This window comes from Mesocricetus auratus, unplaced genomic scaffold, assembly GCF_017639785.1.
Source record: "Mesocricetus auratus isolate SY011 unplaced genomic scaffold, BCM_Maur_2.0 Super-Scaffold_100007, whole genome shotgun sequence".
NCBI lineage: Eukaryota > Metazoa > Chordata > Mammalia > Rodentia > Cricetidae > Mesocricetus > Mesocricetus auratus.
Genome location: NW_024429191.1, coordinates 33,045,685 through 33,063,696, shown reverse-complemented (window position 1 = coordinate 33,063,696; position 18,012 = coordinate 33,045,685). Strand labels below are relative to the sequence as shown.

Genomic DNA, 18,012 nt, shown 5'->3' with positions numbered 1-18,012 from the left:
ACACATGTCCCATGAGCTCCATGCCAGTGCTGTGGGACACAGGTACCACTTTGGAGCTCTAGATAATGCCCAGAGGCATGAGAGGACCTGGTGTGTGCTGTCTTGACTTGCTTGTGAGTCAGGAGTGTGTGCAACATAGCCACGAGCAACGTGTATTTCCCAGAACTTTCTGTCACAGAAAGGGGAAATTGTTCTCTAGGGGAGCTCTGCACACCATGTCCCTGGTACCAGGACTCTCTACCCCAGACAAGAAGCCAGTACTGGACTGGGATGTAGCTCAGTGTAGCCTAGCGTACATGAGGTCCTGGGTTCCCTTCAGGACACTGCATAAACCAGGAGTAGTGGGGCTCACTGCAGCCCCAGCACTCGGAAGCTGGAGGCAGGAGGATCAGAAGCTCAGAGTCATCCTTGGCTGCATAGTGAGTTTGAGGCCAGCCTGAGCTACATGAGGCTGACATGGCCATATTAGAAGAGAAGGGAGAGAGAGGAAGAGGTGGTGGTTTCCAGGAGCACTTTAAGACAAACTTGGGCTAAATACTGAATTTGAGACCTGACTGAACTACATAAGACCCTGTCCAAAAACAAACAAAAGCCAATGTATCTGGGACTTTGTTTACCAGTAAAGGTCACCCATGCCACTTGGAAGCAGAGGCCTAGGCTTCCCAAGGAAACTCCTGTCACTAGCGTTGGCAGTGTGAGGAAACTATTGTCTTTAGGACTCAGAGAGACCCCTTGCTCAGGCAAACAGCCCCAGATTAGTTTACAGGGCGGTAGATGCTCTACAGAGCCTCATCTGCAGGAGGAGCCAGAAAGACAGAGAGCTAGTGCCTAGCTGCCTGAACAACCCAGGTACACTTGGGGCCTCATTTTGCCTGCAGACAGGAGCTATGGAAACAAGGAGCTGTGTCACCAGGGTGTGGAGGCTGAACCACCACACTGGGACTTATGGGAAGGAAAATCAACGCAGATACCAGACAGCGCTGGAGTCCGGAAAGCCGTGTGGCCTTAGAAGGGTCTGATTTCTTTTGACAAACAGGCCTGGGAAAGCAGATGTGGTGGAACAAGACTGCCATCCTGGCACTCAGCAGTAGAAACAGGAGGATTAGGAGTTCTGGGCCAGCCTGGGCTACATGACATCCTATCTCTCAAAACCAAAATGGGATTGGGAAGATGACTCATTGGGTAAAGCACCTGCTGTACAAGTGTAAGGACTGAGTTCTGGTTCCCAGAACCCATTTAAAAAGCAGGGTATGGCAGAGCACACCTGTGTCCTGGTGCTGGGAAACTGAAGATTGGGTGGACCCTGGGGCCTCAGTGGCAAGGAGGTAGAGAAAGATACCAGAAACACAAGCACAAACATGCATAGACACATTTTCACACATACATACATGCATACACACATACATATGTATGTGTGTGCACACACACAAAACACTATGTTAAAACCAGGTTCAGGAAGCCTTTTGGCTGTGCTGTTAACTTCATCACCAAATTTTGTGTATTCTATGTGGATCTGACAGCCCCAGAAGCCAAGGTATGCCTGACCATCCCTGGGGTGGTAGCTTGCACCAGGACAGGGTCATTGCCATCGGGTCACAAAGCTCCCAAGATGCTGGGTGCTGGGTGAACTGATCTCTTTTAGGTTGCATTTATTTATTTATTTATTTATTTATTTATTTATTTATTTATTTATTTATTTATGCAGTGTGTGTGTGTGTGTGTGTGTGTGTGTGTGTGTGTGTGCATGGTGCCTGCACACAAGAGCACAGGTGCAAGAGCATAGAGCACACATGTGGAGGCCCGAGGAGGCCATTGCTCTTCCACTATTGCTCTGCCGGTAAGGTCCCGACATAGGTCTCATTGAACCAGAAGCTGCCAATTCAGCTAGGCTGGCCGGCCAGTGAGCTCTTGTGATATTCCTGTTTCTGCCCTTCACTGCTGGGTGGCAGATACTTGTAGACATGTCTGGCTCTTTATGTCTGGTGCTTGTGGAGACTTGTACAGAGGTCCTCAAGCTCACCGGTGGGTGCTCTTGCCCAGAGAGTCATATCCTTAGCCCATCCCCTTCCAATCTTTAATTCAAAAATTTACCTTGTTATTTTTCTGCATGCTCGTCTTTTCTAGTCTAGTAGAGGCTACTGGGGATGGGTGGATGGTGTGATGAACTTAGAGAACAAATGTTTTGCCAGGTGCTGGGTGCAGAAGCATGTGAAAGGCACAGATACTCAGCAAGAACTTATGAAGCCAGGTGTGGTGGTAATCCCAGCCGGGAGGGGAGGACAGGAAGATGAAAAGTCCAAGGTAAGCCTCAGCCGCATCAAGTTCTAAACCATCATGGGCCATAGACCTTGTTAATAAAAGGGAATCACAGAGGTTGGAGAGATGGCTCAATGTTAAAAAATGCTTGCTGCTCTTCCAGCGAACCTGAGTTCTGTTCCCAGTAGCCATGTCCAAAGCTAACGTCCACCTGTAACTCCAGCTCCAGGAGATCTAACACTTCCTTCTGGCCTCTGCAGGCACCAACACATGGCACATGGCACATGACACACACACACACACACACACACACACACACACACACACACACACACAAAACAGATCTTGGGGAAAAAAGAGCCACAGCTGTTGAGCCTGGACTATGTATCAGAGGTGGACAAACACCAGAGAAATGGAGATGAGTAAGAGAGTCCCTCTTGCTTGGCAGTGGTGGTACACACCTTTAATTCCATTACTCAGGAGGAAGAGACAGGCTGATCTCTGAGTTCGAGGCCAGCCTGGTCTACAGAATGAGTTCCAGGACAGCCAGAGAAACCCAGTCTCAAAAAACAAAACAACAACAAAAAATGAATTTAATTTTGTGTGTATGGGTGTTTTGACTGCATGTGTGTCTGTGAACCATGTGTGTACCTGGTGTCTGTGGAGGTCAGAAGATGGTGTTGGATCCTCTGGAACTGGAGTTATAGACCAGTGGTTCTCAACCTGTGCGTCTTGAACTCTTTGGGGGTCAAACAATTCTTTCACAGGGGTTGCAATCAGATATTTACATTATGATTCATAACAGTAACAAAGTTACAGTTGTGAAGTAACAACAAAGTAATTTTCTGGTGAAGGGTCATCTTAACATGGGGAACTGTATTAAGGAGTTTCAGCACGTGGAAGGTTAACCACCACTGTTACAGATTGTTGATAACCTCTGTTATTATAGACAGCTGTGAGCCATTATGTGGGTGCTGGGAGTTGAACCCAGGTCCTCAGGAAGAATAGTCAATCTTCTTAACCACTGAGCCATCTCTCCAGCTGTGCAGAAATCCCTGTTCTTGAAACTCATTTTCCAGTCCAGTCAGGCAGTTATCAAACAAGGCAAGTGGTACACCATGGTAACTGTTTTGTAAGAAGGTCACCTTAAATTTGGGGTTTAAAGGATGTCTCTGTTAGGAGGGTGACTTCTCAGCTCTCTGACAGAAGGAGCAGCAGACAAGCACTCTAAGCTGAAGGGGTGGGCAGTGCAAAGCCCTGGGGAGACAGCAGCCCAGCTCCAGCATGGAGGGTGTGTGTGTGTGTGTGTGTGTGAGAGTGTGTGTGAGTGAGTGTGTGAGTGTGTGTGGGTGTGTGTGAGTGTGTGTGGTGTGTGTGTGAGTGTGTGTGTGTGTGTGTGTGTGTGTGGTGTGTGTGTGGTGTGTGTGTGAGGGTGTGTGTGAGTGTGTGTGAGTGTGTGTGGTGTGTGTGAGGGTGTGTGTGTGTGTGTGTGTGTGTGTGTGTGTGTGTGTGTGTGTGTGTGTGGTGTGTGTGTGTGAGGGTGTGTGTGTGAGGGTGTGGGTGTGTGGTGTGGGTGTGTGGTGTGTGGGTGTGTGGGTGTGTGAGGGTGTGTGTGTGTGGTGTGTGAGGGTGTGTGTGTGGTGTGTGTGAGGGTGTGTGAGGGTGTGTGTGTGTGAGTGTGTGTGTGGTGTGTGTGTGTGTGGTGTGTGTATGTGGGTGTGTGAGGGTGTGTGTGTGGGTGTGTGTGTGTGTGTGTGAGGTGTGTGTGTGAGGGTGTGTGTGTGTGTGTGTGTGTGTGTGTGTGTGTGTGTGTGTGTGTGTGTGTGTGTAGGGAGTGAGGTGCAGTGAGGTAGCCAGTGAGGTAGCCAGTGAGGTGAGCAGGCCCCCACCATGCAGGGACCTATGTCTAGGGGTTAGACTTTATGCCAAGGAAGATATACTTGTATGTGACACACACACACCTACAGTCCCAGCACTCAGGAAGTACAGGAAGAGGAGCAGGAATTTAAGATTATCCTTGGCTGCCTAGCAAGTTTAAGGCCAGCCTGGGCTACGCAAGGCCCAATTTCAAAAAACAAAGGCTGGAGACTGTAGACATGCCTAGCGTGTCTGGAGCCCCAGTAGTTCATGAGTGCTGTATAAACCGGGCATAGTGGTAGACGTTTGTAACCCAGTACTTGGAAGGTAGTGGCAGGAGGATCAGAAATTCAAGTTAATCTTCAGCTATGTAATGAGTCCAAGGCCAGCCTGGGCCACATTAGATCCTGTCTCAAAATGAACAGAGAGGTGGCTTGGCCGGAAAAGGCGTTTTCCACACAAGCTTGGCAGCCTGGCTTTGATCCCAGGAACCCAGACAAGGGTGGATGAGAGAGCTGACTGCTCAAAACTGTCCTCCAGCCTCCACATTCACAGTGTTTCGTGCACACACACAAATAACGATAGGGCAGAGGGACAACAGGGCACGGCAGGAAATGAGCCGGGCAGAGCCTGGTGGGGGAGCCGAGCAGTCAATGTGGAGGCTATAGCGTGGGAGAAAGTATCTATAAAACATGCATCTAGAATACAAAAAAGAATGCTTGCAAAGAAGCCAGACAGGGATGTACACTGGTAATCCCAGCACTTGGGAGGTAAAGGCAGGAGGATCAGGACTTCAAAGTCATCTTCAGCTGCATAGTGAGTTGGAGGCTAGCCAGGGCTATATGATACCCTGTCTCAAAAAAATAAAAAGTCAAATTAGTCAGTTTGGTGGCATACACCTTTACTTCCAGCACTCGGAAAGCAAAGGTAGGCAGATCTTTGTGGGTTTGAGGCTGGCCTGGTCTGCATAGTGAAATCCTGCCTTCAAAAAAAATTAAAATAAAATACAGGATACAACACAATAGTCAATTTATTAAATGGGCATACACTCACATATATGTATATACATATATGCGGGGGGAGGGGAAAACACTAAAATTAAATACATATAAAAACCCATATGGAAGCCTGTTACTTTGCTGTAAGGTAATTGAAATTGTATTTATTATCATTAGTATGTACATGTATGTGCATTATACTGTCAAGTTGATAGTCACTACCTGCCATCAAAACCAGGCCCAGGGATGCACCTGTCATCCGAGTGTCTGGGAGGGGACCACAGGAAGATCAGAAGCTTAGGGTAAGTTTGTAGGCTACCCTGGGCTACATGAGAAACTGTCTCCAAAAAACTCTCCTAGAGAAAAATGACCACCTGCACAGATGACTAACAGGTCAAATGACTTCAGATTTGAAAGTGAGTCTCACTGTTAGACTAGAAGCAAGGGTAATCACGTGGTGTGTGTGTGTGTGTGTGTGTGTGTGTCCATATTAGTCCATGTTAGTGTGTGTGAGCACATTTGTATTTGGGTACATAGACATGCACTGCGCATGGAGGTCACAGATTGACATTATTACTCTATCATCTCCCACATTTATTATTATTATTATTGTTGTTGTTATTATTGAGAAAGAAGCTCTCACTGGAAGCCAAGCTCCCTGCTTTAGCTAGACAGGCTGGCTGGCCAACCCGGGATCCTTCTGTTCTTGCTGCACCAGCACGGGGGTTACAGACACCCGCCACTTTGCCTGGCCTTTTCCATGGGTACCACAAGGATCTGAACTCGAGTCTTGGCACTCACAGAGCAAACACTTTCCTGACCCAGCCATCTCCCCAACCCTTGAGTTGGGTCACTTTGTCACTGTCCATTGTGTGTATGCACGGCACTCCTGTGGGGATCAGGGCGCAACTTGCAGGGTCTGTTCCCTCCTCCCACCGTGTGTGTGTGGGGTTTGAACTCCTGTTTGAACTCAGCTTGGCAGCAAGTGCCCTTCAAATCGTGCCTTTAAACTCCTGATGTAAAGCCGGGAGGTGGTGGTGCACACCTTTAATCCCAGCACTGGAGAAGCAGAGGCAAGAGGAGCTCTGAGTTCAAGGTTAGCCTGGTCTACAGAGTGAGTTCCAGAACATCCAGGACTGTTACACAGAGAAACCCTGTCTCCAAAAATCAAAACAAACCAAAAACAAACAAACCAAAACAACAACAACCCCCCCAGAAAAACAGAAAAAGAAAATGTTTCATGATGAAAACAAAAATCAAATTTTGGGGTCCAGCAATGCAACTTAGTGGAGGGCTTCCCAGCATGTTCAAGGGCGCGTGGCTCGGGAGCCAGTCCCTAACGCTGCAAATAAATAGACAACAGGTTTTGTTTTGTTTTTTAAATTTATTTATTGTGTATACAGCCTTCTGCCTACAGGCCAGCAGAGGGCACCAGATTTCATTCAAGGTGGTTGTGAGCCACCATGTGGTTGCCGGGAATTGAACTCAGGACCTCTAGAAAAACAGTCAGTGCTCTTAACCGCTGAGCCATTTCTCCAGCCCCGACAACAAGTTTTGATGCTGTTGCCAGTGTATGAGATGACAAGAGAGTGGGCAAATGTCACCAAAGTTCATTCTACAAGTGTGTGCAAGTGCCCTTAGTGAAACCCATTATTTTGTACAGTTGGGTTTGGTTTTTACAGCAGGGTGTTACAAGTCTGTAATCCCAGCACTCAGGAGGGGACTCATTGAAAGTTCAGAGTCAGCCTGGATTACAAACATAGAGACCCTGTCTCAGAAACACCTCTACCTACCCCCACCCCCATCCAATTCCCCAACCTGGCAAAAAGCCACTATAAAAAGAATGGAGGGTGGGGAAACCTCAGTGTGAGGAATAGGGAACCCTCATCATTGCTGGTGGGAACAGGGAGTGGGGCAGCCACATGGAAAGAGTATAGGGAGCAGCTCCTCGTTACTAAAGGCAGAATCACCACCATGTGGTGCAGGGCACCAGCCCTGGGCATACACGGAAGGAGCCTGAGTCAGCACACCACAGGCCTGCAGGTCTGCTCACAGCAGCCAGGATAGGGACCAGGCAAGATGTCCATCCACAGACAAACCAGGAAAAAATGCAGTACATATACTCAAGAGACGCTGCTGCTTGTCTTTCTTACTCTGCAGTCCAGCCGACCTGGAACTTAGTGTGTAGTCCAGGCTAGCCTTGAGCTCATTGCAGTAGCCCATCTACCTCAGCTTCCCGAGTGCTGGGATTACAGGTATAAGACCGGTGCCATAAAAAATTAAATTGTGGGGGCTGGAGAGATGGCTCAGAGGTTAAGAGCACTGACTGTTCTTCTAGAGGTCCTGAGTTCAATTCCCGGCAACCACATGCTGGCTCACAACCATCTACAATTCAATCTGGTGTCCTCTTCTGGCATGTAGGCAGAACACTGTATATGTAATAAATAAATAAATCTTAAAAAAATTAAATTGCATCATTTGCATGAAAATAGAGATAACTGGTGTTGGGGAAGTCCTGTTATTTGCCTGTGCATTTGTCAATAAAGTACTGTCTGGCCAATAGAAAACCTAGATAGGAGGGACTAGGAGTCGAGGAGGATTCTGGGAAGGGGAAACACAAGAGAGTCAACATGTAACGCCATTGGGGGTAGGAAGCCTGGAACTATTCTCCGGTAAGAGACATACTTAGATTAACAATTATGGGGTAATTACTTAAAGCAGAGCTAGCCAGTAAGAGACAAACAAGGCCAACAGCTTCATAATGAATATAGCCTCCTGTGTGTTTATTTGGGACTCATGCGGATCTAGAACCAGGCTGGCGAGGCAGAGCCCAGGCGACTGGCGGGGGATAACCAAAGCGGCTAGCAAAAGAAAAAGCTTCTCTTAACATAATGGTGATCAGGAGTGGGATCATGAATTTCCACGCAGAATGACAAAAGCTTTAAAGGAATTTTAGAAACAGAAGAACGGCGAGAAGCACAGATTTTGGTAGCAGCATTTTTCTCAGGTGTGCTCTGTTTTGTTATCGACAAGCCAAGATTCACGTGGCTCGTTTACTGGAGTCTTCCTGAGTCAGCATAAAAGGAAAAAAAAAAAACAGCAAGGTTGTTTTAAGAGACTCTGCTACCGATTGAAAGGGGTGTACGTACAGCTGGAAGTGGCAGCTTTTGCTGGAGGTCAGCATGGACTGAGGCGGTAAGCTGGAATCACGCTTACGCCTGCCATCTTGAAACGGCAGTTTAAAACAGCCGCGGTTTTACAGATAAGACACGTGGCCAGAAAAACAAAGATTTACAGTAAAGTCAGACTTGGATGAACAAAACCTCTAAAGGTTTACAGTGTGTTTAAAAATATATGTGAGATTGAGAGAGAAACTGAAACGACAAAGTGGGAAATAAAAACAAAAGTCGACGTTGTGGTGGCGCACGCCGGTAGGATTGCTCCAGAGGCAGAGGCAGGCAGGTTTCCAAAGAGAAACCCTGTCTCAGAGAAAAATAAATAAAAGTGAAAGAAATAAAGTAATAATAGATAAATAAATAAGCCACGTAAAGATGGAAAATGCACAGAGAGTCTGGATACTGTATGCTATTGTGTTTTTCAGTTTTTTGCTTACTCAGGAAGGAACTGCTACTAAAGTACACTTGCTTATAAATGCTGCTAAATTAATACAACTTATATCTTTTGAAAATGCCTTGACCTCAAAATTTAAGTATAAGGATATGTTACTCGGAAAAGGAGTTTTCACTTATGTTTCCACAGAACATAAAAAGCTGAGGATTTCTTCCAGGCTTCTGTGGTTTGACGAACCAAGACCCCCGAAAGTAGTGGACCAGATGTTCCAACGACTGAGACAGCTAAGATGATGCAGTCTTACAGACCCCGAAAATATGGACTTATACAGGTTTCTGAGTTTTGTCATGATCCCCATGGTATAAACAGTGCCCCCTTCCAGCAGGAAGCAGTTTGGAATGAGCGACGTCCCAATTCCCATCTTGTTTATAAATCTTTGTTTTCATTTAAATGGGATTGTTTATAATTGGCTAATGATCACAGCCAATCTTTTTTAATGGTAAAAAGGGAATTAGGGTATGGGTATTGTTTTTCATTTATTGATACAAATTCAAAGTCAATTTTGTGATATGTATATTTCTCCTCTTGATTAAGTATTGTGCTTATACTGATCTTTTAAAACGTAATGCATAACTGAATACAGACTATAGATAGTTACTTATAATAGAATTTCTAGTTACATAAGTTAGGTTTCTAGATATACAGAAATATATTTGAGATGGACAGTCTTCAAACCTCTCAAAGACCTTCAGAACACGGCATTTAAAATGGTTTAGGGTTTGTCTTGACAATGAGAAATGTCTGCTCCTGGCAGCACCAATTACATCTGAGAGGAAGATGGGCATCGAAGAAACTCGTTATAATGTTTGCTTTCAACATGGCAAGATTAGCCATTTGGGCAAAAAACTGCTCTTGCCTAGATTGTTTGACTGTTGTTGTATCATCTGGACATGCAGGACCCACAGGAAAGTGACTACTGAACTCAGTCTTACAGGGTTCCTGCTTGATGAAGAGTCTACGAGACTTTCTACAGGACAAAGAATAATGACTGACAGACTGCCAACGCAGATGGACAGTTTGAAATTTCCTGCTTTGCTGAGAAGTGTTCCAGACACATTGTGGCCTATGGGCTGAAGATGGATGCCCCAACGTTACAGAGAAACTTCGGGTGACTGTCCAGGCAGTAAGATGTCTCTGTCAATCCTAGTGTTTATATATTATCCTTCTGTGGTCTTTGATGGAGTTGAAGACAGATAGTTATAATTATAGTTTTCCTTAGTTATGATAAAAGATAAGCTACATATAGGACTTTGGACTCACAAGGATGGGATGGATGATATTTTCTTTAAGTCTTGCTAAAATACTGTAACTATGTTCTTACTTGATAACTGTTCTGTCATATACAATTTGACTATGTTAAAATTAAGACCTTTCTTTTGTTTAAACAGAAAAGAGGAGATGTTGGGGAAGTCCTGTTATTTGCCTGTGCATTTGTCAATAAAGTACTGTCTGGCCAATAGAAAACCTAGATAGGAGGGACTAGGAATCGAGGAGGATTCCGGGAAGGGGAAACACAAGAGAGTCAACATGTAACCGCCATGGGGGTAGGAGCCCAGAACTATTCTCCGGTAAGAGACATACTTAGATTAACAATTATGGGGTAATTACTTAAAGCGGAGCTAGCCAGTAAGAGACAAGCAAGGCCAACAGCTTCATAATGAATATAGCCTCTTGTGTGTTTATTTGGGACTCATGCGGATCTAGAAACAGGCTGGTGCGGCAGAGCCCAGGCGACTGGCGGGGGATAAACCAAAGCGGCTAGCAAAGAAAAAGCTTCTCTTAACAAACTGGAGATCACCATGTTCAGCAAAATAAGCCAGACCCAGACAAATATTGCATGTTTTCCTCTCATTTGAGGAACCCAGATTTAAACATGTGCACACGCATACACGCACACACGCACATGCAGGAACATAGAACGGGGACCATGTAAGAGAAAAACAACATACTAATGGGATAAGAAAGGCAAAATACTGTATTTTTTTCCAATGTAGATCTAGATTTAACAACCTTGCATGTGTGTAATAATATTTATGCACTGTATATAGTAAGACGTGAAAGGGGAAGGGGGACTTGTGGTTGGAGAGGAAGGGACTAGCTGGGAAATGAAGGCTCACAGTAAAGGTTAGAGCGTGGGAGCAAGTAAGAAAAAACTACAATGCTACGCATGTCATGGGTATGAAAACATCGTGATGAAACTCACTTATTTTTATTTTATTATCTTTTTGAGACAGAATTTTATTCTCACTATGTAGTCCTGATAGGCCTGGAACTTGCTATGTCCCCCCCCACCTCCAGCCCCCCTCACCCCCTCCCCTGTGAGTGTTTTGGTTAAAGGTGTGTGCCACCACTCTACAAAACTCAAATTTTTCCCATGCTTTTTTAAATTATGTTTTTTGAGATTATAATTACATCATTCTCCCTATTCTCTTTCCCTCCCTTCAACCTCTTCCATGTAATCCCCCAACACTCTCTTTTAAAATTCATGACCTCTTTAATTGTTGTTACATTTGTGTGTGTGTGTGTTTGCAATATATAAGTACAGCCTGCCCAGTCCATATAATGCTACTTGTGTATTCATGTTTGCAGGGCCAACCTCATCATTAGTCCCCTACAGTTTGTCTAGGGTTGAGGCCTCCTGAGGCTTCCCCCTTCCACGTTACCACGTCTATTGGCCTCATGCTTATTCCGGTCATGTTCAGGTAACAGTGTTAGTGAGACTTCATAGCTGCAGCAACTCTGCCTTTTGCTTTTTGTTCTTTGAGACAGGGTTTCTCTGTGTAGCTCAAGTGCTGGGATTAAAGGAGTGCATTACCACCATGGAAGACATCTCTGACGTTTCTAGCATACCGTCTCACAGCAAAGGTGATGGTCCTGTGGCTCTAACAGTCTTTCTGTCCCCTCTTCTAAAATGATCCCTGAGCCTTAGGGCAGAAGTTGTCCGTAGATGCATCAGCTGGAACTGGGCTCACAAACCTGTATTTTGACTAGTTGTGGTTTCCTGTACTGGTCTCTATCTATTACAAAATGAAGTTTCCCTGATGAGAGGTGAGGCCTGCACTTATCTGTGGGTATAAGGATAAATATTCAGAGCGTAGTTAGGAATTATGCTGGGTTAGCAAAGTGGTAGTTGCAGGTTCTTCTCTAAAATCCATGACTTCACTAGCTCTGGGTAGTTGGCTAGGTTTCCGGTGCCAGGCATGATTCCCCTTCTTAGGGAGCCTCAAGTTCAATTAGAAGTCTGTTTGTTACTAACAAGATGTATATGCCACTGTTGCACTCTTAGGGATATCATGCCATGTGGTTGCTGTTGTGATTATTACAATTGATAATTGTAATAGCTGGGTAGAACGGTGCAAGTTTGCACGGTGCCTTCCGGTACCATAAAAGCTAGTCCTCAGGGAGAAGACATTCAGATCAGATCCAGCTTGAGCCTCTGAGCCTTGTGTCTAAAGTGTATGATATCTTCAGTAATGGCGTCTTACCTTCCACTTCTAGGGGGACAACCAAGTACAGCAGCAATAGCCTTTAATGTAAGTATACATTGTCTCAGAGCAACTAACAAAATAAAACAAACAAAATAGACAATTGATACAGTTAAAATACAGTATATGTGTTTATTTAAATAGGACACTAAAAGTGTACAAATAATGCCAACACAGGCAGATAGAGAAAATGAATAAATAAACCCTCGATAAAACAAATAACAAAATAGTAGGTGCCCAGCCCTCAGGAGGAACAGGATAGACAGACTCCCAAGGGATGGACACTTCTGGAAGGATTGAGGTATAACCCTTTATGAGTTGTGTACACATATTTTTAATTTTAATAAGTGTTTTTGAGATGGGTTATTACTATGTCGATCTAGATGGCCTTAATCCCATTTTGTAGATCAGGCTAACACAGAGCTCAGACTGCTGCTACTTCCCCAGTGCTGGAATTACAGGTGTGTGTATTACCATGCCTGACCTGACTTGATGTGTGTGTGTGTGTGTGTGTGTGTGTGTGTGTGTGTGTGTGTGGACTAATTGCTAGAGTTGGTTCTCTCCTTCCACATGTGGGTTCAGGGAATTGAACTCAAGTCGCCAGGCTCATCACTTTGAGGCAAGGTCCCTCACTGAACCTGACCCTTCACAGATTGGCTAGAGGCCCACTTGCTCCCTCCAGGAATCCACCTGTCTTTGCCAGCCCAGTGCTGGCATTACAGGCACATAATGACTTTACAAGTAGGTTCTGGGGTCCCACTCAGGTCCCATGCTTATGAGGTATGAACTTAATAGGCTGAGTCACCTTACAGCTCCTATACAAATTTAGATGTGCATGGAATACTCTGATACTAGAAAAGGATTGCCTCCATCAGGACATCATGTGTATCCAAGAGCCAAGAGGACCCCATTTTTTTTAAAGATTTATTTATTATGTATACAGTGTTTTGCCTGCATATATGCCTGCAGGCCACAAGAGGGCACCAGATCTCATTACAGGTGATTCTGAGCCACCATGTGGTTGCTGGGAATTGAACTCAGGACCTCTGGAAGAGCAGTCAGTGTTCTTAAATTCTGAGCCATCTTTCCAGCTCAGGGGGACCCATTTTTGTAAACTGAGGTGCCATGAGCAACTCCTTGCCTACAAATCTGATACTTGGGACTCCTAGCCCAGTGTCCTCGCAAGTGAAGGCTTGGGAGATGAAAGCCAAAGGAGAAACATACATGGGGGTTGGGAGTAGGGAGTGTAGCCTGATTCCTTTTGTTTGTTTTTTAAAGAGGCGGAGTAAGAAGATTGGAAAGAGCCCCACTTCTAAGACCTCTAAGACACCCTCATTCTTCCAGCTGTTATTTGGGGATGCCTTCCACCATCCTCAGTGTCAGTCAAATAAGGGTAAGTATGCTGGCAAATGATTTATTTGTGTTTGTTTGCTGAGATAGGCTCTCACCATGTAGCCCTGGATGGCTTGGAAATTGCTGTGAAGACCATGCTGCCATCGAACTGTCTCTGTCTCCTTGAATGGTGGGACTAAAGGCATGCGCCACGACGTCTGCCCAGCTCCTCACCCCCTTTAAAAAATTATTTCTTTCATGTATAGGGTGTGTGCCTGCCAACTGCGGTCTCCCTATGTCTGGATCAGGCTGATGCTAGGCAAGGGCTAATATTAAACTGTCAGGAGGTGTCCTCTGCAGAAGGCAGACCTGGATCCCAGAACTCTGGAGAGAAGATGAGGAAGGTTGGTGTCCAGATGTTTGAAGGTCCCTGAAGTGGGACAATGGGATCTGAATATTAACGTATCAGCCACCAGAGGGCAGTGTTGGATTTAATCAACGGCCCAGATAAGTCCGCTTCCGTCCCTGAAAAGTAAGTGCACAGAGCTTGGCTATACTTAGCCCAGGTTTCTTTTCTGATATATATGAAGCATCTCAGATTCTTGAGCCGCTTTGTGAAGGGACAACATCGAGCAGCCTTGCAGCCAGTCTAGGTTCCCTGACTGGTGGGAATTTGGGGTGAAATACGAGAATCGGCCACAAGAGGGAGATAGGGAGCTAAGCTCTTGGTTCCAAGGATGATCTAGTTTCAAAAAGACTACAAAAGGCGAGACTGGTGACACATGGTTGGAAACCCACAATGCTCAAGAGACAGAGGCTGGAAGATCGCCCAAATTAGGGGCTTGCGACTCCTGACTCAAAAATAGGGGCAAAAATAGTGAGAACCTGACTGTGAAATAAAATAAAGTGCCGGGGCTTGATTTTATACAGAGACAGATGGCTAAGATATCTCTGTTCTGTTCCCAGCAATATGCTCACAACGACTTGTAACTCCAGTTCCGGGGGATTCCATGCCCTCTTCTTGTCTCTATAGGCACCTGCACTCACATTTTAAAAAATTAATTAGCGGGAGCTGGAGAGATGGCTCAGTGGATAAGAGCACTGCCTATTATTCCAGAGGTCCTAAGTTCAATTCCCTGCAGCCACATGGTGGCTCAAAAACATCTATAATGAGATATGGTGCCCTCTGCTGACCTGCAGGCATATGTGTGGGCAAAACACTGTATACATCATAAATAAATATATTTAAAAAACCAAGTTGCTTTAAAAATTAATTAGCTTACTTATTTGTTTATTTTTGTTTTTGTTTTTTTTAAGACAGGGTTTCTCTGTGTAGTCCTGGCTGTCCTTGAATGCATTCTGTAGACCAGGCTAGTCCTGAACTCAAGAGATCTGCCTGCTTCTGCCTCCTGAGTATTGAGAGATATCTCTTCAGCCCCCAGAGGTGTTTTACTGATGGTATTTGAAAGAATAGGGCTCCCTAAACCACCTGGTCTTCTGGGATCTGGGATGGAGGCTGTGAGAGGAGATGCTCAGTGTACTGGAGACTGAATTCAGGCAGGGACTTCCAGCAGCTGAGGGCCTCTCTCTTACTCTCATGTTCTTGTTGGGTGGGTGGTCCTTGGATGCCATGAGGTCCACCACCCTGTTGCTGTAGCTAAATTCTTTGTCATACCATAAAATGAGCTAGACAAAAGTGGCCTTTGAGAGCAATATCACCCATCACCAAGGAGGAAGACTGTCACTGTTAAAGTCACAAGAGAGAGCCTGGTACTCAGTGTAGCCCAGGGTTCCCTTTCCAGCCCCCCACACCTGCTTTTGATGTCATCACATGTGGCAGGTTCTCCAGGCAGCAGGTCAGATCCATGATGGACATATTGGAATGTAGAAGGACATGCCAGTGGGTTTTCCATTCAACTCTGGGATGACTTTACCCACAGCCTTGGCTTCACCATAGATGCAGGGATGATGTTCTAGGAATCCCCCAAACATTCACATCTCAGTTTCCCAAAGGGGTGGTTCTCAGTCTTCTGGGGGGTGTGGTTGGTGTGGGCTGTGATCATGAGTAGTCCCTCAATAATGTCAAAGTTGTTGTGATAGTTTGAAAGAAAATGGCCACCAAAGGGAGTGTTACTAATGGGAGGTGTGATCTTGTTGAAGTAGGTGTGGCCATGTTGGAGGAAATGTGCCACCGTGGGGGTGGGATTTGAGGTCTCCTATGCTCCAGCTACACCCCATAAGACAGAACACTTCCCAATGCCTTCAAGTCAAGATGCAGGACTGTCAGCTACTTTTCTAGTGCCACGTCTGCCCACACACCACCATGTCACACTGTGATGATAACAACCAAACCTCTGATTGTAAGTGAGCCACCCCCAATTAAATCTTTTCCTTTATAAGAGTTGCCATAGTCGGGGAGTGGTAGTGCATGCCTTTAATCCCAGCACGCAGGAGGCAGAGGCAGGTGGATCTCTGTGAGTTTGAGGCCAGCCTGGTCTACAAGTGAGTTCCAGGACAGCCAGGACTGTTTCACAGAAAAACAGTCTCAAAAACCCAAAAAATGGGGGCTGGAGAGATGTCTCAGAGGCTAAGAACACTAGCTTGTCTTCCAGAGGTCCTGAGTTCAATTTTCAGCAACCATATGGGGCTCACAACCATCCATAATGAGGTCTGGTGCTGTCTTCTGGCCTGTAGGGATATATGCAGACAGAACACTGTATACATAAGAAATAAATTTTTAAAAAAAGAGTTGTGTCTCTTTACAGCAATAGAAACCCTAAGACAGTTGTCATGGATGACCTTGGTCAGTGGGATGGTCTCAGACAGGTAGAGCCCATGATCATCAGGAGTGTAGCAGCATGCAGGCAGGCAGGCATGTGCTGGAGCAGTAGTTGAGAGATCGACAGGCACAAGGTACAGAGAGAGAGAGAGACAGAGACAGAGAGAGAGAGTGAGAGAGAGAGAGAGAAAGGGAGAGACAGAGACAGAGACAGAGACAGAGAGAGAAAGCAGTAACTGGTACAGCCAGCGTTGCTGATGATTTTCAGTGAGTTGTCATCCTCCTGTGGTTCACATCCATCACAAACATGGATGCATAGCAGAAAAGGCAGAGATGATGACCTTCTGGTTCCACCCATCAAGTGGGCCCTGGCATTCTCCATGGTGGTGAAGAATTCAGTAGACTCCACATCCAGCACCACCCTGTATGATGTTGGAAGGCTCTCAGTCCTGGAAGATGGATATTGAACTGACCAAAGTGACATCAAGGAGGTATGGCAAAGGCTGGCACTGGACTAATGAATGAAGATCATCAAGGTAACCCTTTGCTATGGGGTCACACCTTAGATGGCCTCTCAAAGACCCCCATGCCCATTTGGTTCAATCATTCCCTGTCAGCATTTCAACTGTCCACAGAGCAGTTGAAAGACTTAATGTCTGTTGCGAAAAACCATTCTGCACTGGAAGACAGAACAGCTTCGCTAGACAAAACAAAGTTTTCAGAAGAGACCATAAAACAAGAATTTTGGCTAATTTCTATAAATGATAAAAGACCAAAGCTAAATAAATTAATAAGTAGCATTGTGATTGAAGGCTTACTAGACACAGGAGTGGATGTAACAATAATTTCACCAAAATCTTGGCATCCAGATTGACCTCTTCAGGATGTAAACATTCAGTTTCTAGGGATTGGATCTTTATCTCAGGTAAAACAGAGCATGAGATGGGCCAAGTGTGTGGGGCCAGAAGGAGAGAGAGGAAAGTTAAAGCCATATGTGGCTGACATAGCAATGAGTTTATGGGGACAGGGTTTGTTTTGGTTTTTCGAGACAGGGTTTCTCTGTGTAGCTTTGTAGACCAGGCTGGCCTTGAACTCACATAGAGCCACCTGCCTCTGCCTCCTGAGTGCTGGGATTAAAGGTGTGCATCCCCTGGGGACATGATTTGTTACAACAATGAAAAGCTCAGATTAACATTCCTCCCATCTCAGAACCAAACCATAAACTAGCATATGCTTCTGAGGAAAATATTAAAAGATATTATCAAGAACAATCTTGGGGGTGGGGGCGGGTGGGGGGTGGGGAGGTGGAGAGATGCTTCAGTGGTTAAGAACACCAGCTGCTCCTCCAGAGGTCCTGAGTTCAATTCCCAAGACCACATGATGGCTCACAACCATCTGTAATGAGATCTGGTGCCCCCTTCTGGACTGCATGAATACATGCAGGCAGAACACTGTATATATTAAAAAACAAAACAAAACAAACCAGCAACAATCTCAGACCATTCAGGTTGTACATAAGCAGGGCACAGCAGCTGCTGACCTTTCAAAGGTACCAACAGCCCTGCCTTTAAAAAATGGTTAACGGCAAACCTGTCTTAGTGGAGCAATGGTATTTGACATCAGAAAAAAATTACAGGAATTAGAACAACTGTTACAGGAGTTGATAAATGCTCCA

The 18,012-nt window shown here is 45.5% G+C and overlaps 1 long non-coding RNA gene across 1 annotated transcript; it reads left to right on the top strand.

Annotated features, from left to right (window-relative positions):
- Positions 1 to 2,193: 2,193 nt before the first annotated feature.
- LOC121141134 lies at positions 2,194 to 14,639 on the top strand. Its single transcript, XR_005878038.1, has 4 exons — positions 2,194 to 2,301; positions 12,240 to 12,274; positions 13,505 to 13,619; positions 13,825 to 14,639. It is a non-coding gene; the product is annotated as an uncharacterized LOC121141134 (long non-coding RNA).
- The last annotated feature ends 3,373 nt before the right edge of the window (positions 14,640 to 18,012 follow it).